The sequence below is a fragment of the Cervus elaphus genome, chromosome 7 (assembly GCF_910594005.1).
Source record: "Cervus elaphus chromosome 7, mCerEla1.1, whole genome shotgun sequence".
Lineage (NCBI taxonomy): Eukaryota > Metazoa > Chordata > Mammalia > Artiodactyla > Cervidae > Cervus > Cervus elaphus.
In genome coordinates, this window is record NC_057821.1 from 41,015,420 (window position 1) to 41,038,107 (window position 22,688).

At 42.6% G+C, this 22,688-nt stretch overlaps 1 protein-coding gene across 14 annotated transcripts in view; it reads left to right on the forward strand.

Annotated features, from left to right (window-relative positions):
* Positions 1-22,688, forward strand: part of ATXN1 (ataxin 1) — a 404,589-nt gene that overhangs the window by 224,052 nt on the left and 157,849 nt on the right. The gene's annotated exons all lie outside the window — the stretch shown is intronic.

Genomic DNA, 22,688 nt, shown 5'->3' on the forward strand with positions numbered 1-22,688 from the left:
GACTGTCCAGTGGTTAAGACTCTGTACTTAAAATACAGGGGGTGTGGGTTTAATCCCTGGTCGGGGAACTAGGATCCCACATGCCATGTGTGTGGCAAAAAAAAAAAAAAAATCCTCTATGATACCATTGTAATCCCTCCGGATATTAGCAGATGCTTCGCCCCACCAAACTACTGACTCATTTAAAAAAATCTTTACCATCTATTTGACATTTGACTTGTATCTCCTTTTTTGATACATAACACTTTGGGGGCCTGAGCAGTCTTTTTAGGTAAAGAACCTAGGAGCCATCCTTTTTACTCTTCATCTTTTTAAAAATTATTATCTCTCTAATGCTCAGAACCGGGTCTTGTAGATAGTAACTATACTATTGATATTTCTTCATGATAATGTTTTGGTCTCATCCAGCTTCATAAGGAAGCAATGAGGCAAGTATGTAAATACTAAACGTTTTTAAATTTTTAAAAGAGAAAAGATATATTCAAAAATTTCGTTTCCTGGTGTGGTTTTAAAAAAAAACATGTAGATATGAAATCACAAGGTAAGACTATCTAAAGATTTCACGTTTCCTCTTCCTCCTTGTGGCTACGGACCATGAACTGTGTACCCTAGGGTTTCACAGTGGCACTGAAGTCATCTCCCTTCTCCCCCAATATTTGCTATTTCTGTTGTATTTGCCTTGTTATGCCTCTTGAGCTAGACCTCTCAGTCAAACCCAAACCGTGTCTTTGGAGCTATTAAGTAAGAGATTTGAAGGATTTTTCATTAAGATGACAGGTTTGATAGATGAGGATAGTGCTTCCTGATTTAGTTCTGAGGTCTGTTGAGGGAGGGAAGGTTTTTATTGTATGAAAACCTTTATTTTCAAAGAGTACTCGTTCCTTCCCAAGTCCTGAGCCAACTGAGAAATAAGACAAGTGAAATAAGGCAGATGGAGCCAGGGTGAACTTCTGGGACTGGCAACTGTTAACTGAGAAGTTGTATCTTAGGATGAGACTCTCAAAGAGCTTCTCTGGTCTGGGCTGGGTCACAGTCTACCTGCAGGAAAGGTTTGAGCCTGCGGGCCACTGTCTGTGTGAAGAAGGAAGGAAAAAGAGAACCTAATTCTCCCCCTCCCTCCCCTGCGGTAGCATAATTCTACCCAGTGAAGTTATGGTTTCCCAGGGAGAGGTGTGGTCCACCCTGGCTTTAGCCCCCAGCCAGGTACCTCACTCCACATTTCTGGGAAAGAAAAAGGATGGAATAGGAGGCTAGGAGGGTTTAGGGAAAATTCTTCCCGTGGAAAAACAAAGGGATGGAGTCTGGTGTTGGCCCGTGGCTCTCCTCTCACCTCTCACTCTCTACACTTCTACAGGTGGAGGGAGGGAGTCTGGTGTGTCCCCAGTCTCCCTCTGGCCATCTCAGCACACTGGGTTTTCTTCCTAGCTCCTTGGTTTGTGTATCTGTTAACTGGTTTATTGTTAGTCTTCTCTGTTAGAAGGTAGCGAAAGCAGAAATCTTGTCAGGATCATTAACTGCTGTGTCCCAGGACTTAAACCAATACACGCACAGAGGAGGCATTTGATAAATCTTTGCTGAATGAATACGTGAATAAATGGTTTTTCGCCTCTTCTTACATTTAATTACTTGAATGTCTTTGTGCCTTATCTTGCCTGGCATGTACCTTATTCATATCATAAACTCAGGTCAGCTGTCAGTTCTCCATGGAACCTTCCAATTTCCTTTCTTCCAGGGGAAGGGAGCACTGTCTTGTTTGTAAGCAGTCTCCAGGAGTTGTGTACACGTGAGAGTGTGCAGCTGTGTGTGCATGCAAGTCTGCCTTTTCTGTGTGTGTGTGTTTGTGTGTGTGCGCGCGCGCGCACTTTCTGGATCCGGTTCTGTAACACTTCAATTCACTTACTTGTTTACGTATCAATATTTAATCACCTTTACTGGATTGTAAACTCCTTAGGAACCGGGGAGCCTCTTATTCATGCCTGTTCCTCTGATATCTGCCACACAGCAGGTGCTCAGGAAATGATTTTAGCGTTTAGTGTGTGTGCGCGCTCAGTTGTGTCTGACTCTTTGCAACCCTGCAGGACTTTGTACCCGCCAGACTCTATCCATTGAATTTTCCAGGCATTGTTATTTCCTCCTCCAGGGGATTTTTCCAACCCAGGGATCAAACCCACATTTCTTGTGTCTTCTGCATTGGCAGGTGGGTTTTGTTTTTTTTTTTTACCACTGTGCCACCTAGGAAGCCCCCCCGCTGTGTCTGAGCACTTAACTTCCTAAGTACCTTACGCATATTAACATATGCAATTCTCACAACAACCTTACAAGATACATTTTTTTACTCTCACCTTACAGATAAGCACACTGGGGCATAGAGAGATGAGGTGACTAGCCTACGGTCTCACGGCTATTATGTTTCCATAGCTGTTATCATTGCTGGTCCTTAGGACTGTTTAAATGTACAGATGAATGAATAGGAAGCCCAGAAACATATCATTAAACAGGGCCACAGATGCTGGGATCAACACAAATAAGAGATGATCACCAAGCCAACCTAGGATTATTTGACAAAGAATCCTGAGGCCATGCTGACATAGGCCCCAGGTGAGTCCCTAAAGTTTTATAGTAGCTATTGTGCTTAATTCCTAATTATCCACGCCAGTGGAGTGGCATTAGTTACTGAGAGTAAATAATTGTCATTATATTAGGGGGATTATTTCTTAATGGGAAAATGTTAAATCATCAATTATGAGTTGAACAGTTGCTGTATGCAAGGCTCACTGCTAAATTTAGGGGGATTGGAGGGTGAAGAGGAGAGCCCTGTGAGTAGAAACGAAGGTCACTATATTTAAGAGGCTCTTGCTTAAAAGAGGCATGATGACAGGTAAAGTTAAGGAAATTTTAAAAAAAAGTAAAGGGCAATGAGTATAAGGATGATCACAAGGCATTATTACACATGATTAATTGCCAAATGGTGATAGAGGAAATGAAAGCCATCATATTAGTCAGGACAGGATGGGCTTGTGCTGCAGAGAGTCTGTCCTGCACTCTCACTGGCTTAAAGTAGAAGTTCCCTCCTCCCTCATCGAGTGTGCACTGTGGATCTGGTGTCTCTGCAAGACCCTGTTCTCCACACATAGCTCCCCAATGCAGGCTACATGGATCTTTTCATCCTAGAGGCCTTCCTCATGATCACAGGGGGAGAGAGAAAACCTGCAGAATTGTACCAGTGATGAAAGCGTTGCCTTGCAAGAGGCATGTGCCCCCTGCTATGTCCTAAACGTGGAATTCAGTCTTTTATACATAAGCTCCCATCTTTTGAGTCTGCTCATTCAGTTTTGGTTTTCTTTCACCCAGCACCCAGTAGGTGTCTCATGAGTACCTGTAGGGTGAAGGAGTGGGTGAACCTAGGGATGAGTGACACCTCATCCCTGATCATGTTTGTATCAGGAATGCACGTGCCAGCCCCCAAAACCCAGACTTGAAGTTAAGCCTGCCTCAATGTTATTGACTCAAAAGAGCATTAATAATAATAATAAAGTAACAGAGCTAACGTTAGTTCATCACGGTGAGTGGAGAGTCATGAAGACCTGGGCAGGTTAGATCCAAGTCAGCTGGGGGGTGAACTCCACTCCCCAGCCTTCCAGGCTTAAGCCCTGTCTCAGCCACATCTGGACAGTTGACCAGACAGTCACTGTCTATCTGCAGCCCGACCTCTTGGTTCATGTGTTATCTGGCTGCCCTCCTAGCCTGGTTCCTCCTGAACAAGGTAGAGATCGCTATCCTCCCTTAAAAATGAAGACACTGAATTAAGGAGAGGTTAGCTTGTCCAGGATGCTGCTGGAATTCCAGCCCAGCAGTATCTGACTGCACTCTGGCATCAGGCTGTCAAAGGTGTACCTGCTACCCACCCCCTCCCCCCAATCCTGGGGTTGGCAGACTGCGCATCCTGCTCCAGGTCAATGGAGAAGGGACATCTGAAGTGAAGTCACTCAGTCGTGTCCGACTCTTTGTGACCCCATGGACTGTAGCATACCAGGCTCCTCCATTCATGGAATTTTCCAGGCAAGAGTACTGGAGTGGGTTGTCATTTCCTTCCCCAGAAGAAATATCTGGCCAAGGGCAAAACATAGCTGAGCAAGGCATAGCAGTTGAATGTGAACAATGAGTTGGAAGCTGTGGGCGTGAATCCATATGGAAAGTGGTGCGTTCATAGATGTGGGAAGATTGTACTAGAAACGTAGGGTGAGTTCATACTATGTGTGTGACTAAAGAATGTGCCTTTCAACCATGTCTCCGGATGTAGTATTTGATCCAGAGAAGCCTGAATGTTGGAGGGCCCATGATTGTGCTCACTCACAGATTCTTGAAAATGGTGCTTGTTTGTTTTGGGGCTGGGGGCAGGGACAGGTCGTGGAGGGGAGAGGGAGGGCTCTGAGTACATGTTGTTTCAGCATGGACGGGGCAGTGCTTATGGACACAGTCTTAAAGTGGAGGTTGGTAGTCACTGGATGTTTCTCAGCAAGCTGGTGATGGAACCACTCCTGTTTCAGTGACATTAGCTTTGTAACTGTGTTCACAGCGTAAGAGGTGGTGAGGAGAAAACCAGAGACGGGGGCCATGGTTGGGAGGTTATTACAGGAAAAGGAGATAAGATTTTGAAAACTTGGGAGCGTTATGAAGGGGCAGATGTGGTCGACTCTACAAGGAAAGACTTGACCAGGACAGGGTGATTGTTTGGATGTAAGAAGCAATGGAAGGAGTCAGAGATAATGGACTTTTCTGAGCCCAAGTAGTCATTGAAGGTATCCTATATGTTTTATATATATATATATATCCTATGTTATATATATATATCCTATGTTATATATATTTATATATATTGAGCAATATATATATATTGAGCTTATTTTAATGACAGTGTCATTCTGTGAGTTGAGGCTTCTTGGGTAGAACTGGAGGATCACCTTAGACTAAGATGAGCCCCCTTTGAGTAACTGAGTGTTGTCTTGACCCTAACTTTTTCATCTCTCTCTTCCTTTGCTGCCCTGCCCTCCCCAAGGTCTTGGATCAGTTCTTAAATCAGCAGCAAAGTCATCAGATGACAATTTCATCTCCATCCTGGCCCTCTGGTGGAGATAAAATGGCTTAAACATGAGCAAAAAAGTAGAATTTAAGTTGGGGCATCTCGTCGCTGATGAGAGAGGGCTTGTGGTCCACGCTTAGAACCGTGTCTGTCTTTCCTGCTGGTTTGCCTCATTACCAGACAGAAGCTCCCAAGGCTCTGGGAGGTACGTGGTAACATTTTACTGGCTGGTCAAATTTTTGTAAGCTGACAATTCATCTGAGCTTCACCAGGTCACTGCACACCATTTTCTCTTTTTTGGTCTAACAGGAGAGTGCCAGTTTTGATTTGAAGGAGAAGAGAAAGGAGGCTATTTGATGGGAGAGAGGAGAAACAGTTTGCATTCCCCTTTTACTTCCTGGGATTCGTCCTGTCACATTTTCATAGGCTCCTGCCTCTAATGGTAGAGGACAGTCTAATGAGAGGAGCAAAGTGCGTGAACTGCACACAATTTAAACTCAGCTCCCAAGAACCAGGCTGGGTGCCAGATTCCTGGGACTCAGGAGTTCATCAGCCCCAGTCTCTTTTCCTTGACTATAGGCTGGAGAGATGCTCACAGGGGAGAAGAAAACTCCTAATCGCTTGCCTTTATTCTCCGCTTTCTGTGTGGTTCTTGGAAGCAGGCATCTCCAGCCAGGGATGCAGAAAGCGTGATAGAGGAGGAGGCCTTCAGGTTGCTGTCCCTCTTCCTCGAAGGCCCTTGACCTTCCTGATGCTTCCCTTGCTAGATAGACCCTCCTGCTTGCCCTCGTTGACATCTGTACTGCGTCTCTGTGAAAGCTTTGCCCCTTCTTCAAACTTCAAGGGTCCCACTTGACATGGGAGATACCTGGCATTCCTCCTCATTTCAAGCCCTCTTGCCAACCCATAAAATTGCCAGTTTGTTAGATTGATTCTTAAGCAATATTCATTTGATATAGCAAGATGGTCGGAAGCCTAGAATATGTCTGGGATGGGGGAGAGTGTACATTTAGACAGACAGGCTGAACTACGTATAGATTATGATGTATTGTGTTTCAGGGAGAAGGTGGAGATCCACTTTGTTCCCCCATCTTGTAGAGTTTCATGTGTAGTCTCTCACTCGTTACTAGAAGATTATAAACATTTTAAGTTTCCAGTGATATCTATGTTCTTTTGATGTACTTTGCAGAGAAACTCAAGCAGGAACAGGCTTCAGAGTAAGCTAGCTAAAGCATTGCGGGCTTTTGATCACTTTCCATTAGCACGAACAATAATCTCTGTCCTGGCGGATTTTGAAAGGGCGTTCACTGTTTAATGAAGATAAACATGTTGCTGGGTATTTAAGACATCTTCTCAATGCAGGGACTGAAAAATTCATACAGGAGATTAGCTCTGTTGCCAGAGAGGGGATTCTCAACGGCCCAAACGTTTCCCTAGCCATTGGCTGAACTTTGGAAATGTGCTTTGCTAAAAAGAACAGATACTGAACAGATATGTCACTTACAAAGCCTTCTGTGTCAGCGGTGAGTCCCAGGGGCCTCTTAACCACATCGTTGCTATGCAATATTTGGTCAAAGGAGATCTACGTTGAAGGAGGACATGTGATCACAGCCACTGACAAATTCCTAGAAAGTGATGCTGGCTGTTTGTTGTTCTTTAGGGGGTGGCAGTGGGGTGCGGGAGGACCTGAGCCACTCTTCAGGTCACTGTTGTAATGCATATTCTTCTGTTGCTAATTGACTTGGGCTTTGACTCTGACTTGCAGGAGGGAGGCCATCACTGCTCTTCTTGGTGTCTGAAAACCTACAGGCAAAGTTCGAGCAAACATCATAGGCTCAGCCATAGACGGGGCTCAGCCCATTCTGTTGCTCTTTGCTTACTGACATATTGGGGAAAAAATAGGGCTTGCATTCTAAAGTTGTTTCTGTCTTAAAAGAGAGTGTCTTTTAAATGTTTAGAACTTGGGAGCGATTTTTTTTTTTTTTAAATAAGAATTTGCAAAATGGGTGTCCATGGAGTACAGGTTCCTAATTGCAAGAGAACAGTAAACAAAGCCATTGCTTCCCTTTTCATTTACAGTGCATTACTTTCCGCAGAGTTGAGGGTTTGGGAACAGGATTGGAGGTCGTCCTTTCGTCGCTTCCAGCTGTCTCCTGGTTCTGTGATCATCGTAGATGCTACTGCTCCACAGCATCAGAGACACTGGTGTTTTCTGCGGGAGTTATTTAGGGACACGCTAATCAGTGGGGCTTTCTGAGGAAGGGGGGTCTATGTATGAAAACTCTGCGGTAAAACCTTTCCTATTAGCCCTGGGTGGCAGAGCGGCTGAGGAGCGGCTTGGAGGGTGAGAGCATCCCTGTCGCGGGGAGGGGCGGCGCGTGTGTTCCGCTGCCAGCTCACACCTGGCTGCCTCCGGGCGTCCCATCCTGTAATTAGACCCACCCTGGAGTCTGCCCAGAGATGAGAGGGACCCGGTGAGGAGAAAGGTAGTGGGGCGAGGCCGCGGCCACACTCTGAGCCACACAGGTGCAGGGGGCCAGCCAGCCGCCTGGGCCGCTCCTCTGTCCGTGGGTTAACGACTCGGGCAGCGCGGTGGCCTGAGACTGACCCTCTCACTTCCCGCTGCTGCCCCCGCTCAGAGGCGATCCTGTTCGCTCCAGGCCTCCCCAGCCTCACGTCTCGTGTTCCCGCTCCCCGGAGGCCACTTTTGCAAGCGGCGTCTATCAATTTGAACTTCCGAGATCCCGAGACGGTAGTCTGGAGAAGAAGGGGGATGGCCCGGGCTCTCTGTGTGGCTGGGATGGTTCTGAGAGAGAAAGGGAGAGCGGAAGGTCCGAGACACCCCAACAACGGAGATGGAGCGACCTGCAGGCAAGAGGATCACGAGTCAGCCCCTCGTCCTGCAGTAGACGCCAGCTCATCACACAGTGTCTCTTCTGCTACAAGACCAAGGAGGTTAGGGATCGTTCCCGTCGCGGAAGTTGCTCCCTGCCCGTTTATGAGGGGGCGTGGACGGTGGTTGCCCTGTCAGTTCTCCTGCCGGGTAGCTCCTGTTTGAAGTCTGAAGGCAGGCTGATTTGATTCGCACGCGGATGCCCCCTAGTGGCCAGCACGGTGCCTTTGAAGAAGGCCCGTCCCCACGGCCACTGCCTCCCATCCCCCAGCAAACACTTACTTCCCGGGAGCTGAGTACGTGTCACATCACGTCTGTATTTCCTTACTATGCTTTGTCTACCAGGTAGGAAAAAATCAAAAGCTTTATTATAGAGCAGAGCAAACTAGTGCTGCTGTTCCTCCAAATGAGAAACCTTATATCTACAGCACACTTGTGTTATAATCTACTGGATGTGATGGAAAACTCTTCAAAGCTTTAATGTAAATATTTTCACAACCGATGTGTTACAGGAGAGTTATAATGTTGGCCAGTGAAGTTAGGCCAGTGAAAATCACTCAGTCGTGTCCGAACTCTTTGCGACCCGATGGACTGTATACAGTTCATGGAATTCTCCAGGCCAGAATACTGGAGTGGGTAGCTGTTCCCTTCTCCAGGGGATCCTCCCAACCCAGGGATCGAACCCAGGTCTCCCACATTGTAATAGGCAGATTCTTTCCCAGCTGAGCCTCTAGGGAAGCATTTGGTCAAATCCTCAGCTGGCTTCCTACTCACAAGTGGACAAGCTTTATAAAACCACAAAATCTTCTCAGCTGTTGGCCAAGGCAAGATTTGTCTTCCTCACTCAGAAGATTGATAGTTAACCTTCCACTGACTATGGAGCTTTAATACAGTTTTACATAATGAAAGCCTTATTCATTCACAATTATCTTTGGATTGTGTAAGTTATGTTCTGTTTTTGATCATTTTTTTCCCTAGTCAGTTAAGACAATCAGATATGAAGACAATAAGATATGAAGATATCTGAAGACAATAAGATATGAAATGAGTGGCTAGCATGAACTTGATCAAATGCATAGGAATCACTTGTTAAAATGCAGGTTCTGGGTTCCCTCACCCAAGACTGAGGGTGGGGCCAAGATTCTGGATTTCTAAGAAACTCCTAGGTGATATCAGTGCTGCTGGTCCAAGGACTGAACTCAGGGAAACAAAATAATAGTTGAGAGGAGAAGATGACAGAGGATGAGATGGTTGGATGGCATCACTGACTCAATGGGCATGAGCTTGAACAAACTCGGGGAGATGGTGAAGAATAGGGAAACCTGGCATGCTGCAGTCCATGGGGGTCACAAAAAGTCAGACAAGACGTAGTGACTTTACAGCAAACAAGGTGTCAGGTGATACAGGCTGTGGCCTCCAGAATCTTATGAGCTGAAAAGTGACAGGAAAAAGTATACAAGTAATTATGGCATAAAAGGCAATGTAATAAAATGTATAATTAAGATTAAAAAAAATATGTCCTAGGGAGTTCGAGATGGAAGTGATCATTTCTGATTGGGAAGATCTGGAAATTTTTCATGGAGAAGGTGATTTTTGAAAGTGGACTTGAGGTTTAGGTTAGTCTACAGCAGGGGTGGGTAGGATGGTGAAGGCCAATGAGTCAAAACGCACAGATTCTAGGAAACAAAGACCATGTCCAAGGAAGAAGCAGCCCTTTTGCCTGGGATGGGGAAGATGTGAGATGCAGCTGGAAAGGTCAATAGAAGTGGTGCTATGGACTGTCAGGCAGAGATAGTCTGGACTTAAATCAGACAACAAGAGATTTCACAACAAAAAAGTAAATTGATTGAGACTGTAGTTTAAAGAGATTAATCTAGCATATGTGTAGAGGATGAAGTAGAGTGGGGAGGGACATCATTTTCCAGACAGGAAGTGATAAGAGAGATAATGTGACTAAAAATAGCAGTAGGGAGACTAGAGAATAGATTGGATAGAGAAGGGTCAGAAGTTGGACATCAGGGTTTTAATCCTGAATGATTAGAAATGTAGTTGCATAATCACCATAATAAGAAAGTCAGAAGGCGCTCTTAAGCATGTTTGAATAGGAAAATGACCTGGATGAATATGCAAAGGCCACTTGCAAGAGGTCGTCCTTGTGTTTTCTATCTAAAATATTAATAGCACCTCAGGCTTCTTACCCTGCTCTGCTTCTTTTCATGATACTTTTTGCTATCTGACATGATTTTTTAAATTTGTGCTAAGGATTGAAAGTCTTGCCCTCAAGGAGCTTATGTGCTTAAGAGATGACATTGAACTGAGGATAGGCAGAGCAAGTGGCATATGCAAAGGCCTTGAGGTGAGAACTGCTTGGCACTTTCAAAGAACCTGAACTTGAACCCAAGTGACTGAAGGCCAGGGTGAGTGAGACGGAGATTAAGTTAGAGCTGGCAAGCCGCAGGTAATGAAGAGCCCTGGACTTGACAAGGAGGTTTGATTTTATTGTAAGTACCTGGAAAGTCACATGAGGGCCTTGGTAGACAGGTGGATTGGAGGATGGCAAGAAAACAGGGAATGGGGGGCTGGGGGGAACTTGAAGCTGACAAGAGAGGAAGTGATAGTGGTTTAGACTTGAATGGTGGCAGCAACGTTAGAAGTATAGGAGTTCAAGGTGCATGTCTTCTCAAGGTCAGCTGTGTAGGACTTGTAGGTTTCTGATGTGGATGAAGGATAGGGAGGTATTCTCAGGATAATTCCCAGATTTCTGGCTTGAGCAAGAAAGGAATGTGTTATTCATAGGGATGAGGAGGCACAGAACAGAGTTTTGAAAATGTTGAGTTTAAGGTATACATTCTTTTTTTTTTTTTTAAATCGTGGTAAAATACTCCTACAGTTTATCATCTTGATTATTTTTAGATGTTCAGCTCAGTATCAATACACACGTGTCGTGCGACTAGTCTCTAGAATTCTTTCCATCTTGTAAAACTGAAACTCCACATTCATTAAACAATAACTTCCCACACTTCTTCCACCTGGGGACCTGGCAAACACCATTCTACTTCCTGTCTCTATGAAGCTGATTATTATCAATACCTCATGTAAGTGGATTCTAGATTCCATATAAATATTTGTCCTTGTGACTGACTTGTTTCACTTACCACAGTTTTCCTAAGGTTCATCCATATTGTAGCATATGTCAGAATTTCCTTCTTTTTAAGGCTGAATAATATTCCACTGTACATATATACATTTTGTTTATTCACATTTGAGTGACTTTCATCTTTTGGTTTTTGTGAATAATGCTGTTATGAACATGGGTGTACAAATATCTGTTCAAGTTCCTGCTTTCAATTCTTTGGGTACACACCCAGAAGTTCAATTGCTGGATTGTGTGGTAATTCTATTTTTAATTTTTTGAGGAACCTCGATACTATTTTCTGCAGTGTCTGCATCATCTTATATTCCCACCAATGGTGCACAAGGTTTCCAATTTCTCCACATCTTTGCCAACACTTGTTATTTTCGGTTTTTGATAGTAGCTTTCTTAAGGTGGTGAAAATTATTTTTAGTAGATATCTCAGGTAGGATGTTATGTCTTTTCAGATATACAGATCAAGAAGAGGTTTGGATCTGAGAAATAGGTTCAGATTTAAGCTATCTTCCATCCTTTGCCAAACTTGACTTGTCTTGACTTGTAAACATTTTAAGCACTTAGAGATTCAGTTCAAAGAATCAGATTTGTACTTAAACTCACAAGTATGTTTGGAGTCAGAGTAGATTAACTTAAAAACATTTCTTTCTTTTCTACTTTCATATAATGTAAAATTTATTTACAACTTTAATCTACAGGATCATTATCTTTATCATCTTTTGAACTGCTTTATAAGTCATCTGATAAATACTTTTTGAGGGCAGATGATCTTGACTCCCATTTAAGTCATTTGAGATACAATATCTTTTGAATTTGTGTGAGATGCTGTTGTCAGCAGGAATTTTATCCCAAGTCACAAGTATACCTGGGTCTATATGTATTGATTACATTTTTAAATACCTTCCCAGCCAAAACAAACCACATAACCAAGCTCAGTTAATGTGAACATAGATACAGGAAGGTATGATATATTGGGGACCAATACTGTAGCAGCATGGGTACCAAACAATACGGAGAGTTTTTTCTGTTCTTCCAGTGAGTATGTATTCACAACTATACAATTTAACCTCTTACTGTTGCTTTAGAAAGCAATCTTTAAAATGCTTTTTAAAATTTATAATGACATATCCAGTGTTGGAAGCTGTAAAGTCATACTCCCAAGAATAATTACTAGCTAAACCTGTTTTCTTCCTTTAAAAGAAAAAACAATTTTTTTAGGTGACTTTTGTAAGTATTCAAAAACTAGCTTTGACGGATTTGGTTTCAAGAGACTATGTTTTCCATAGAGAGTACTTTGTTGTTTAAAATTTAGGAGAGCAACAGTATGATAAGCTTTCTGTGGACTCAGAAATTAAGGGAACTCGATCTTTGGTCCATTTGGAAAAAACCTTCCCCTTGTATTCTGGGCATACATAGTAAATTATAAACTTGGCTTTGGAGTGTTCAGTGTAAAGAAGAGTTTCCACACAGTAGAAGTTCTTAAACACTAAAATCATGATTGAGCCCATTTCTCATAAAGGTTTGTTAAGAAAAATACAAGCTGGATAATATGGTAGTTCTATTTTTGGTTTTTGTTTTTTTTTTTGAGGAAATTCCATACTGTTTTCTGCAATGGCTGCATCACTTTACATTCCCACCAACAGTGCACAAGGGTTCCAATTTCTCCAAATCCTTGCCAGCACTTGTTATTTTCTGTGTTTTTGATAGTAGCTGTCTTCAGTACATCTTCAGCCTTTCCTAGAGGCATAAGAAAGCTTTCAAGGCTCATTCTGACTTTGCAAAGCTGAGATTGGGTAATGCCTCTTATCCCGTACCCATTTGTCCATCCACTTACTTATTCATTAATTTCAAGTAACTTCTATAGTGTAGAGAATTTCTAAGTACAATGTAATAGAAAAACTTTATTTATTTTTATCAGTTTAGGCAACAGAGGGAAGGATAGTAACAAATATTAAACCAAAAATGTTTGTATTACCTCAAATATTGGACAAATCCATATGGAAAGTTTTTAACCAAATCTCATAGATTTGACTTAAGGAATTTCATTATATTTTAAGACTCAAAGCCCTATGATATGTTTCTGCAGTGCTAATTTGGGTGAGGAAGACAGGGCTCTAAAGAAGCAGCCTTCATGTATAACCTGGAAGGAGTATATGTATTTGATTGCCAGTGGGTCATTTATCTACTCATCCACTCATCCTTTCATTTATTTTTACCTTCATCAACTTAATACAGTGTTATCAATACTCATGAGCATGCCCTTTACTCATAGCATATCATATGCTCTGAGCATAAAAGAGAATTGGGTAAAAGTACTGCAAAAGACTTTTCTCCTACCTTTAAGTTACAAGCTTTGGATGCTAATTAGGCCCACTGGACTGAATCCATCACCTTGACTCCACTAAAACAAATACTGGTATTACTCATTTCACATCTTTGACCTGGGAATTGCAAGGGATTTACCAACATTAATTTATCAATCCTCCAACACTTCTGAACAAGACATCAGGATTCTTGAACTCAGCATAAAAACGGGTTCTGTGGACTGGTCTAGCTACTACCATTAAATAAGGAAGGAGGAGGGGAATTAAAGCTAAAATCCTCCATTTCTAAACTACTGCTTGGTGGCCTGACCTGCACCAAAAAAAAATCTTATTTTCTGGAAATTAAAAAGGGGGGAAGGAGCGGGCAAACATCAACTTTGCTCTTGTAAAAATATTAGAGACCATACTAGAAAAAAATCATTAGAATCCCAAATGACCATTTTCCTTAAAACACTTTCTCCACTGGATTTGGTTCCTTACAAAATGATGAACTTAAAAATGATAGAGCCTGCTTGCTGTCACCCAAAAGATGAATCACAGCATGTGAACAAATGAAAACAAATCTCCAGCTAAAAGGCCCAACCTCTCTGTTACCCTGGAAATAATAGTTCTCATTTTTCCAGGGCTTCCGATGGTCTTCCAGTCCTATGTAACCAGTTTATAATAAACTCCGACGCCAAGATTTTTCAGTCATTTCCCTGCCAAAAGCATGATGCTCTCAGCCTGGGAGTAGGCACTGTCCCATAGATGAAGTGAAAAGGAGAATCACAAAAAAAGGATTATTTGTTCCAGGAGGAAATGGGATAGCACTCCTCCCTGGGACAGCATTCATCGTGCCTGGGTCTGTGGAGGCTTTTATGAGAGAGCAGGGATTTTTTATAACTCACTTAGTCTGGCAAGTGAAGCAACACTGAAATTCCTTAAATGTTGAAAGATAGGAGCATAGCAGTTTGTTCTCCATCATCTGAAGTTATCACCAAGACCCTGATTTGCTTTGCTCCTGACTGTGCTTTTGGAATAAGGGCCTCGTGACAACGCCCATGGTCAGTTATAGTACAATATTTCAGGAAATTTAAGTACTCAGTAAGCAGTCAGCTGCCGTTTTGTTAAGGAATGAAGCCTGCTTTTTCAGCAAATCTGGCTCGAGTTCGTATTAAATGCCACCCTCCTCCTCCCCTTTTTTGGAAGGGGTACTCTCCAGACTTCATTGCTGACTGTAACTTCCTATTTTAGAAGGCGGTAGGTACCCTTCTCCCTTCTGATGAAGCCCACAGGCGTTCTTTACCTTATTAACTTTGATAAGATTGGGGATGCCCAGCCTAACCTAATGATAGAAACTCAAAAATAGGACTGATACCAGCACCCCAGGCACAGCTGATAGAAGGACCTTTTCCACGCTCTTTTAGCTTCTTGGTGAAAACAAAAAGTCTGTTGGCATTGGTGCTGGCTGGTTAAACTTGGCACATGGTAGGCGTCCTGGTGAGTCAAGGTTGGCATCTGGGTTACTGATGTGTTCGCCGTGTTCGCCGTGAGGACTGGTGGCCCACCTTATGTGTTTCAAGGTATCCAGGCTGATCACAGCTGAGAGGCAGAGCTGTATAGATGGTGTCTGGCCGGGTTTGGGCCCCTCGCTCAGCAGTCTAGGTGTACAGCGCTGATATGAAGTAGAAAGCAGTAACTGTGGTCCAAGTTGGGAAGTAGAACTAGAGCTACAGAAGTGGAAGCCGGGGAGCTGAACACAGGAAGAGGTGGGCTCTCGCCCTCATCTAGCGCCTCAACCAGCCGTGCAAAGTGGTTCAGGATTGAACTCTTCCCCTTGAGGACTCTCGGCCAGGTCAGAGATCTGTTGAATGCTGGTGTAGGAAAGAATTCAGGACTGGCTTCACACAGTTTGAATTTTAATTTGCCCTGTGTAATTTACACATGGTGAACCCGAGGCCAAGCAGTGGAGACTTTTATGGGGTAGCAGTTAGCATGGGGTCCCAGCCTGGCGTCCAGGTCACCCGCTGGCCTCTGCCAGCCACTAAAATGACTTGTCACCCTTTTTAAGTCTTTTCTACTTTACTTTGTAGTCCTCTCACTGTAAGATCGGAGATATGATCATGTTCATGCAAGCATTTTAAACTAAAAGTCTCTCTGTTCAAAAGTAAAACATGTACCAGTTTTCTCTAATTTCTCTGATCCTCTGGTGATAAGATCCTTGATAGATATAATGATTAGTTTCCTGGGGAAATAAAGGAAATGCTATCACTTTATTTTATGAGCTCATGAGGTTATAAAAAAGTAAGTCCCAAGTTCAGAGGTGTTAAAATACAGAACATAAAATTGCATGGGTTTCCTATATAAGCTATGTGTTAGCCATAGGCTCTTGGACCCGGATGCATCTGCTCCTTAAAGGTGTACTTTCCGTGGAGCCCAGACAGTCCTGGGGTGCAGACTGACTCCTAACAGTTTATGTTAATAGGGATCAGTGAGGGCTTAAGAAAAAAAATCCAGAATATTCATTTCTAGCAACCTGAACTGCTAGCTGGTAGCTAAGCTGGTAACTAGGAGTTTCACTGACCATATGTCTTAACCACATTGACCACATTTCTCACTAAAGAAGGTCCCAAGTGTGGATGAGAAGGGGTGAGAGATACAGCAGGTGGGGGGCAAAGGGGAAGTGAAGAAGCTGGGTATTCCACACCCTAGATCATACCCTAGATCATTAAAGCACATGATTAAGAGGTTTTTTAAATAACATATTTATGTACAGAATTTCAGTTTTGCAAAATGAAGAGTCCTGAAGTTGGATGATGGTAGTGGTTATATGCAGTATGAATGTACCGAATGCCACTGACGGGTTAGACCAAACGTGGGGAGCAAACAGCATGGTGTATAACGTGTGCAGTGAACAGTAGGCATGATGACATGAGGACGTATCATGTGACAGGTGGGGTGGTGAGGCCATAAGTCTGTGAAGTAAAGGAGCAAAGTGTGGAGGGTTCCATATGCCATGTTAAGGAGCTCATGCCCCTCAGACCAGTGGCCTAAGGCTTTCTCAAAGCCCCCCCAGACCCCCATGGGGCTGCCTCCAGAAGTCCTTGTGGTGATGAGGGGATGTGTAGGGAATGGAGAAACCAGTAGGTCACTATGAATAGTCTCAATTTTATTTATTTTTTGTGTGTGTTAGATTTCTATATAAAATTTCATTTGAAGGCAGGGCTCTGATTAAAAGAAAAAAACGGTTTTGAAAATCACTGATGGTGATGAGAAATCCTCCAAAATGATAAAAGTTGGTGACGACTAGTTTTATGTTTTAAAAATCAGTATTCAGGATTCAGAGTGATGAACATGTTTTCTCCATGTCTGAACCTCACCTGGCAGCACTTTGCACTTGATATTCAGTAAAATGTTCACTGGGAATGTTTTAAGGATGTGACTTGTGTGCTGTGTCTATAAGGGTGAATTTAAATAACATACTCCCCAGTAACTCAAAAGGAATTTGTAGAAATATAAATGCACTTTCCCCTTATTCTCTTTTTCCTTATGTAAAATTGTACTGGAGTCATTTCTTTTAACTGAGTTTCCTTTCTGTTTTTGAGACATTAGCTTTTGTAATTTGATGCCTTGGACCCAGCTGACAATCTGATTCTGTATGTGGGACTGAATTTAGCGGAAAATAATAGTTAATTGTATTTTTTTAATGCTTACAATGATATTCCGGGCAAGTTTTGTTTCTTTATGGACAATAGCCAGATTCCTACTGTTTTTCAATTTGTTTAAACGCAACAGCTTATACAACATATGTACATGTTCAGTTGAAGATAAAGGATATCATTATTTTTAGCCGATTACAAAGAAAACCACATTTTCTCTTAAATCTCTTGATATAAAGTAATTTGAACACAATTTCTGCACAAATCATTTTCAAGAGATTGGCTGTCAAGTGTATTTTTTAAAGTAGCACTCTCCTAAGAGCCAATGAGACTTTGCAAATTTAGATATATTCTAAGCCTGGGATGTGGTTGAAAATGTCAGTTTTTAAACAGCGCTTTGAGAAGTAGTTAGCTTAAAAGTGTAGCAATTCAGAGCACACAGAATGATTTTGAAGAGTAAAGTCTTGATACACTGGAAAGAAACTTGTCAGATTCACTACAATTAAGAGACAAGCAGCTACGACTCCCACTTGTGAGAACTTTTTCTCTTATAGCCAACTTCTGACACTGGCTTAAGAAAACCTCGGGTAAATTTTTATTCCTTTCCGGCTCCAAGTTGGTTGTATAGAAACTCTCCCAATTTCCTTATGTAGTAATAACAGATATAGAATAATAGCATTGGAACCCACTGCCCCTAGTCTAAAGGATGAATAAACTAGATCTATGAAAAATGATCAGACTGAAATGTATTTTTCTACAGGCCTGGTGTGTGTGTATGTGCACACACTTTCATGCATAGACCCACACATTTGTTTGAGTGCACCAGTTAGAAAAAGGAAGAAAAAGTAACTTGAAACTCACTTCTCAGCTTCTCCCACCATAACTAATATGTTTTTGTCAATTCTGACTTTTTTCTATTGTGGTGGAAAGGTTTGGGAATGTGCCTTGTGCTTTGATAGGCAAGACAATGTTATGTTGCTATTGTGTCTTCTCTGCTATAAGAATTTAAATATTTAAGTATTGGTGTTTTTGCCTGATATTCTTGACTCTTGCGGTTTTCAGCTGCTTGAGCTTTGTAATCATATGTAGGCATGAGATTAAATTCACAAGTGAACCAAGTGTTAGCTTCCTCCGTGCTTGTTATTTCTATACTGATTAAAGGTGTTTCATGGCGTGTTGCCAGTCTTATCCTACACTGGGAAAAGAGTTACTGTTCCCCCACCGTCTCTGAAAACCTTCCCCAGTTATTACAGTTTGGGAGTCATGTCGCACTGTCCTGAAGTCAGACGTACCCCCGAGGCCTGCTTCCCTTGTATGGATACACACACTCACACACCCACACATCCTCACACACCCATGTACATACAACCGAGAAAGAGCAGTTAACAGCAGAGGCAGCGCCCACTGTTCTTTTCGGTGAGTACACATATCCTGCAAGATGTAAAGCTTCTCTTTCCCCTGTGGGCCCTGGTACCGAATGATGTGACCACATCCATAATTTCCACCGCCTTGAAAATTACTGAGAGACAGGACATAAAGGATACAGACTTTTGGGTTGAAAGAACTGCACTGAAATCCCTTCTCTACCACTTCAGAAATTGTGATCTGGGGCTGTTGCTTAATCTGTCAGAGTGTGCTTCCTCAATGATCATTGAGAATAAAAATAAGAGAAGCCCTCCTTGTCCGTGGCTTTTACGAAGGTTAAATGAGAGCAAATACAGAGAACTGTTTTTGTTAGTCTTAATCTGCAACTATAAAACTTTTAAAAAAAAATGAGTGTATATCCCTAACTGTCTGCAAGCAGTGGGAAGTGGCCGGAAGAGTGGTCTCTGAGACCCCGAGGAGTACATAGCAACCCCAGGTGCCTAACTGCAGGGCACTGGCTTCCCCTGGCCTGCGTGTCAGAATCCCTTTGCCTGGGTTACATCCCAGCTCAGTTAAGTGCAGATCTCTGCTGGGGGTTCCCAGGCAACAGCATCTTTAGAGCTTCCTAGGTGATCTCAATGTGCAGCCAGGCTTGAGAAATGATACTTTAGAGGGATTTGAAAGTCTCCAGTTCCGCTACTGACTGAACGGATGACGTCCAGACTGCTGCAACCTATACTTCATTCTTTTGGCTTATCAAAACAAGGACTTGAGCATCATGCTTAAAGAATATTATATCTGTCCCTGATGGCTCAGATAGTAAAGAATCCACCTGCAATGCAGTAGACCCGTGTTTGATCCATGGATCGGAACGATCCCCTGGAGAAGGAAATGGCTACTCACTCCAGTATTCTTCATGGATAGAGGAGCCTGGCAGGCTACCGTTCATGGGGTGGCAAAGAGTCAAACATAACTGAGCGACTAACACACAACACACCAAAACAAGGACTTGAACATCATGTTGAGAGAATATTATATCTGACTTAGTGTGAATTCACTTAAGTTCTCTGCCAATATTAATAGGCAGGTGTTGGGTGGTAACAGGAACAGAGATCTCTAGATCTCTGAATCTAGAAAAGACAGAAGCAGCTCACTAGAGCCGAAGAAACAGGCAACAAATGGAATGAAAATAATGGAAAATCCAGCAATTTCAAGCTACTTGTTGCTTTTGGAAATTGGTCCTTGCAAAAGCACCACCCAAGAACAGGTTGGCTTCCTGGAAAGCTCAGGATTATGGCCCTAGGGAGTCAAGGTTCTTGAAAACTTGCTATATCTTCAGAATGTGGGTTGAGGAAAACAAATTTATTCACTTACCTTCTCTGTAACCAAAAGTCAGTTAAGGAAATTTGCAAAATGACATATTTTTTAAAGAAACAAACAAAAAACTTAAAGAATGAACTAAAATCACTCCATATTCAAATCTCTGTGACCTTTATTCAACTAGTGGTGCTGGGAAAGCTGGAAAAACACATGGGATCCATGCAAAAGAATGAAGTTGGACTCAACACCATATGCAAAAAATTAGTCCTTCTATTTAAGTTGTTAACCCATTTATTTAAAGTATATAACTTAGAATAAAACATAGGGACAGATCTTCATGACTTTGGATTTGATAATGGGTTCTTAGATAGACTAAAAGCACAAGTAATGTAAGATAATAAATTGGACTTCATAAAAAAAACAACTCGTGAATCAAAGGACACTATGAAGTCAAAAGACAACCCACAAATGGGAGAAAATACTTACAAATCATGTATTTGATAAGAGTCTAGTTTCTGGAATAGGTCAAGACCTCTTAGAACTGCACAACCAAAACACAACTCAATTTTAAAATGGACAAAGGACTTGAATAGACATTTCTCCAAAAGCAAAAGTGTTAGTTGCTCAGTCGTGTCTGACTCTTTGTGACCCCATGGACTGTAGCCCACCAGACTTCTCTGTCCATGGGATTCTCAGGCAAGAATACTGGAGTGGGTAGCCATTCCCTTCTCCAGGGGATCATCCTGACCCAGGGTTTGAACTGGGGTCTTCTGCATCGCAGGCAGATTCTTTATTGCCTGAGCCATGAGGGCAGCCCCATTTCTCCAAAGAAGAAATACAAATGATCAATAATGATGTTGAAAATATGCCCAACATCTTTAGTGGTTAGAGAAATGCAGATAAAAACCGCAATGAGATACCACTTTATGTCCATCAAGATGGCCGTAATAAAAAGTTAAGAAAATAACAAATATTGGCAAGGATATAGTGAAATTGGAACCGTCATGCACTGCTGTAAAATTGTGTAGACACTATGGAAAACAGTTTGGCAGTTTCTCAAAAGGTTACCGAATTACCGTGACCCAGCAGTTCCACTTCTAGGTGTATACCCAAGAGAATTGAAAACTGGCATTCAAACAAAAGCATGTCCACGAATGTTCACAGCAGCATTCTTCATAATGACCAGAAAGTGGAAACAACTCAAATGTCCATCAACTGATGAATGGATAAACAAAATATGGTACACACATGCAATGTGGCCAATATTTAGCCAAAAAAGGAATTTAGTGTTGGATCCATGTAACAACATGGATGAATCCTCAAAATGTTATGCACAGTGAAAGAAGCCAGACACCAGAGGCCACGTATTGTATGATTCTATTTAGATGCAATATCCAGAAGAGGCAAATCCGCAGACACAGAAAGCAAGTCAGTGGTTGCCAGGGGCTGGGAGGAGGAGGGAATGGGGAGTGATTGCTTTATGGCTATTGGACAGGGTGATGAAAATCTTTTGGAATTAGATAATGGTGATGGTTGCACAACATCATGAGTATAATAAAAAGCCACTGAATTGTTCACTTTAAAAATGATTAACATGGCGAATATTAAGTGAATTTTACCTCAGTTAAAAACTCTCTCTCTGACCCCATCTGTTCTTCAATTTTGCACTTTTGATTGTAAACCAACACCTTGGTGGTGGTGATGGTTTAGTCCCTAGGTCATGGCCGACCTCATGAACTGTAGCCCGCCAGGCTCCTCTGTCCATAGAATTTCCCAGGCAACAGTACTGGAGTGGGCTGGCTTTCCCTTCTCTAGGGGATCTTCCCGACTCAGGGATTGAACCCAGGTCTTCTGCCTTGCAGATGGTTTCTTTACCAGCTGAGCTACCAGGGAAGCCCAAATCTGGTAGCCCAAACCTAAGCCCTAGTTCAGCTATTACTGAAGGGTCTTTTTCCATCAGTTGTCCTTTGTAGTTCTACTCTCCTATGCTTTTCTCCCCTCCAATGTCGGCTTCTGCAGGGACCAGAACCCTGGTCTTCACTTCTTACCAGGATCTCATTCATCACTCCTCAAGCTTTGGTCCCCAGCAGAGCCAGAGGAAATGCAGCAGCCGTGTATAAGGTTCCTCTGCCGATTCCACACCCCACCTGGGAAGTTCTGCATCTGCTCACCCCCACCGGCAGCTCGGGTGCCTCCTGCTTTGCCCATGAGGCCTTCCAGTTTCTAAAACTGGAAATTGGGTTTCAATGGACTCATCCCCCACAGCATCGCCATAGAATGTAAGCTCTTAGGGACAGATGGGAAAACCCGCCTAACCTTTCCTGGCAGGCCGTTGGTGATTCCTGCAAGCTCAGCACAGTAAAAGTCACAGGTAGCAAAATGTAAATTTGTATGGGAAGATCTAAGGCTGTTACTCACAGAGCTTTAGTCCTTTTCATTCTGGATAATAGCTCTGATAGCCTTGGAGGTTGATTTCGGAGCCTACAGAGTGGTCTAAAAGTGGAAGGAAGCTGTATTCAACATTCTCTTTAATTTCTTTCTCCCCCTTTCCTCCTCCCCACATTCTTTTTCTGCTGGGGTCAGCAGAAATGGGAATCTTTTTTTTTTTTTTCTTTTTAGATCAGTATTATTATGATTCTGATTATACTGAAAGACCTGTATGGGAGGAATGCTGCGATCTGAATTAAAAATAGCATTTTCTGTCCTCCCACACACAGCACTTGAGTGCTCTGAATGCCTTTTATAAATGCAGACTTTCTGCCTGGCTAGATAAAAGAAGCTGTCACTTCATTTCCATAACGAAGTCATTCCTAGGAGAATTCCATTGTTTTAGCAATAGAATTTTTGTAAAAGGCCTCTTATTTTGCCTGAAAAAGGTAACAAAAATGAACTTCGGAGAGCTCGTTCGACAAAACAATTA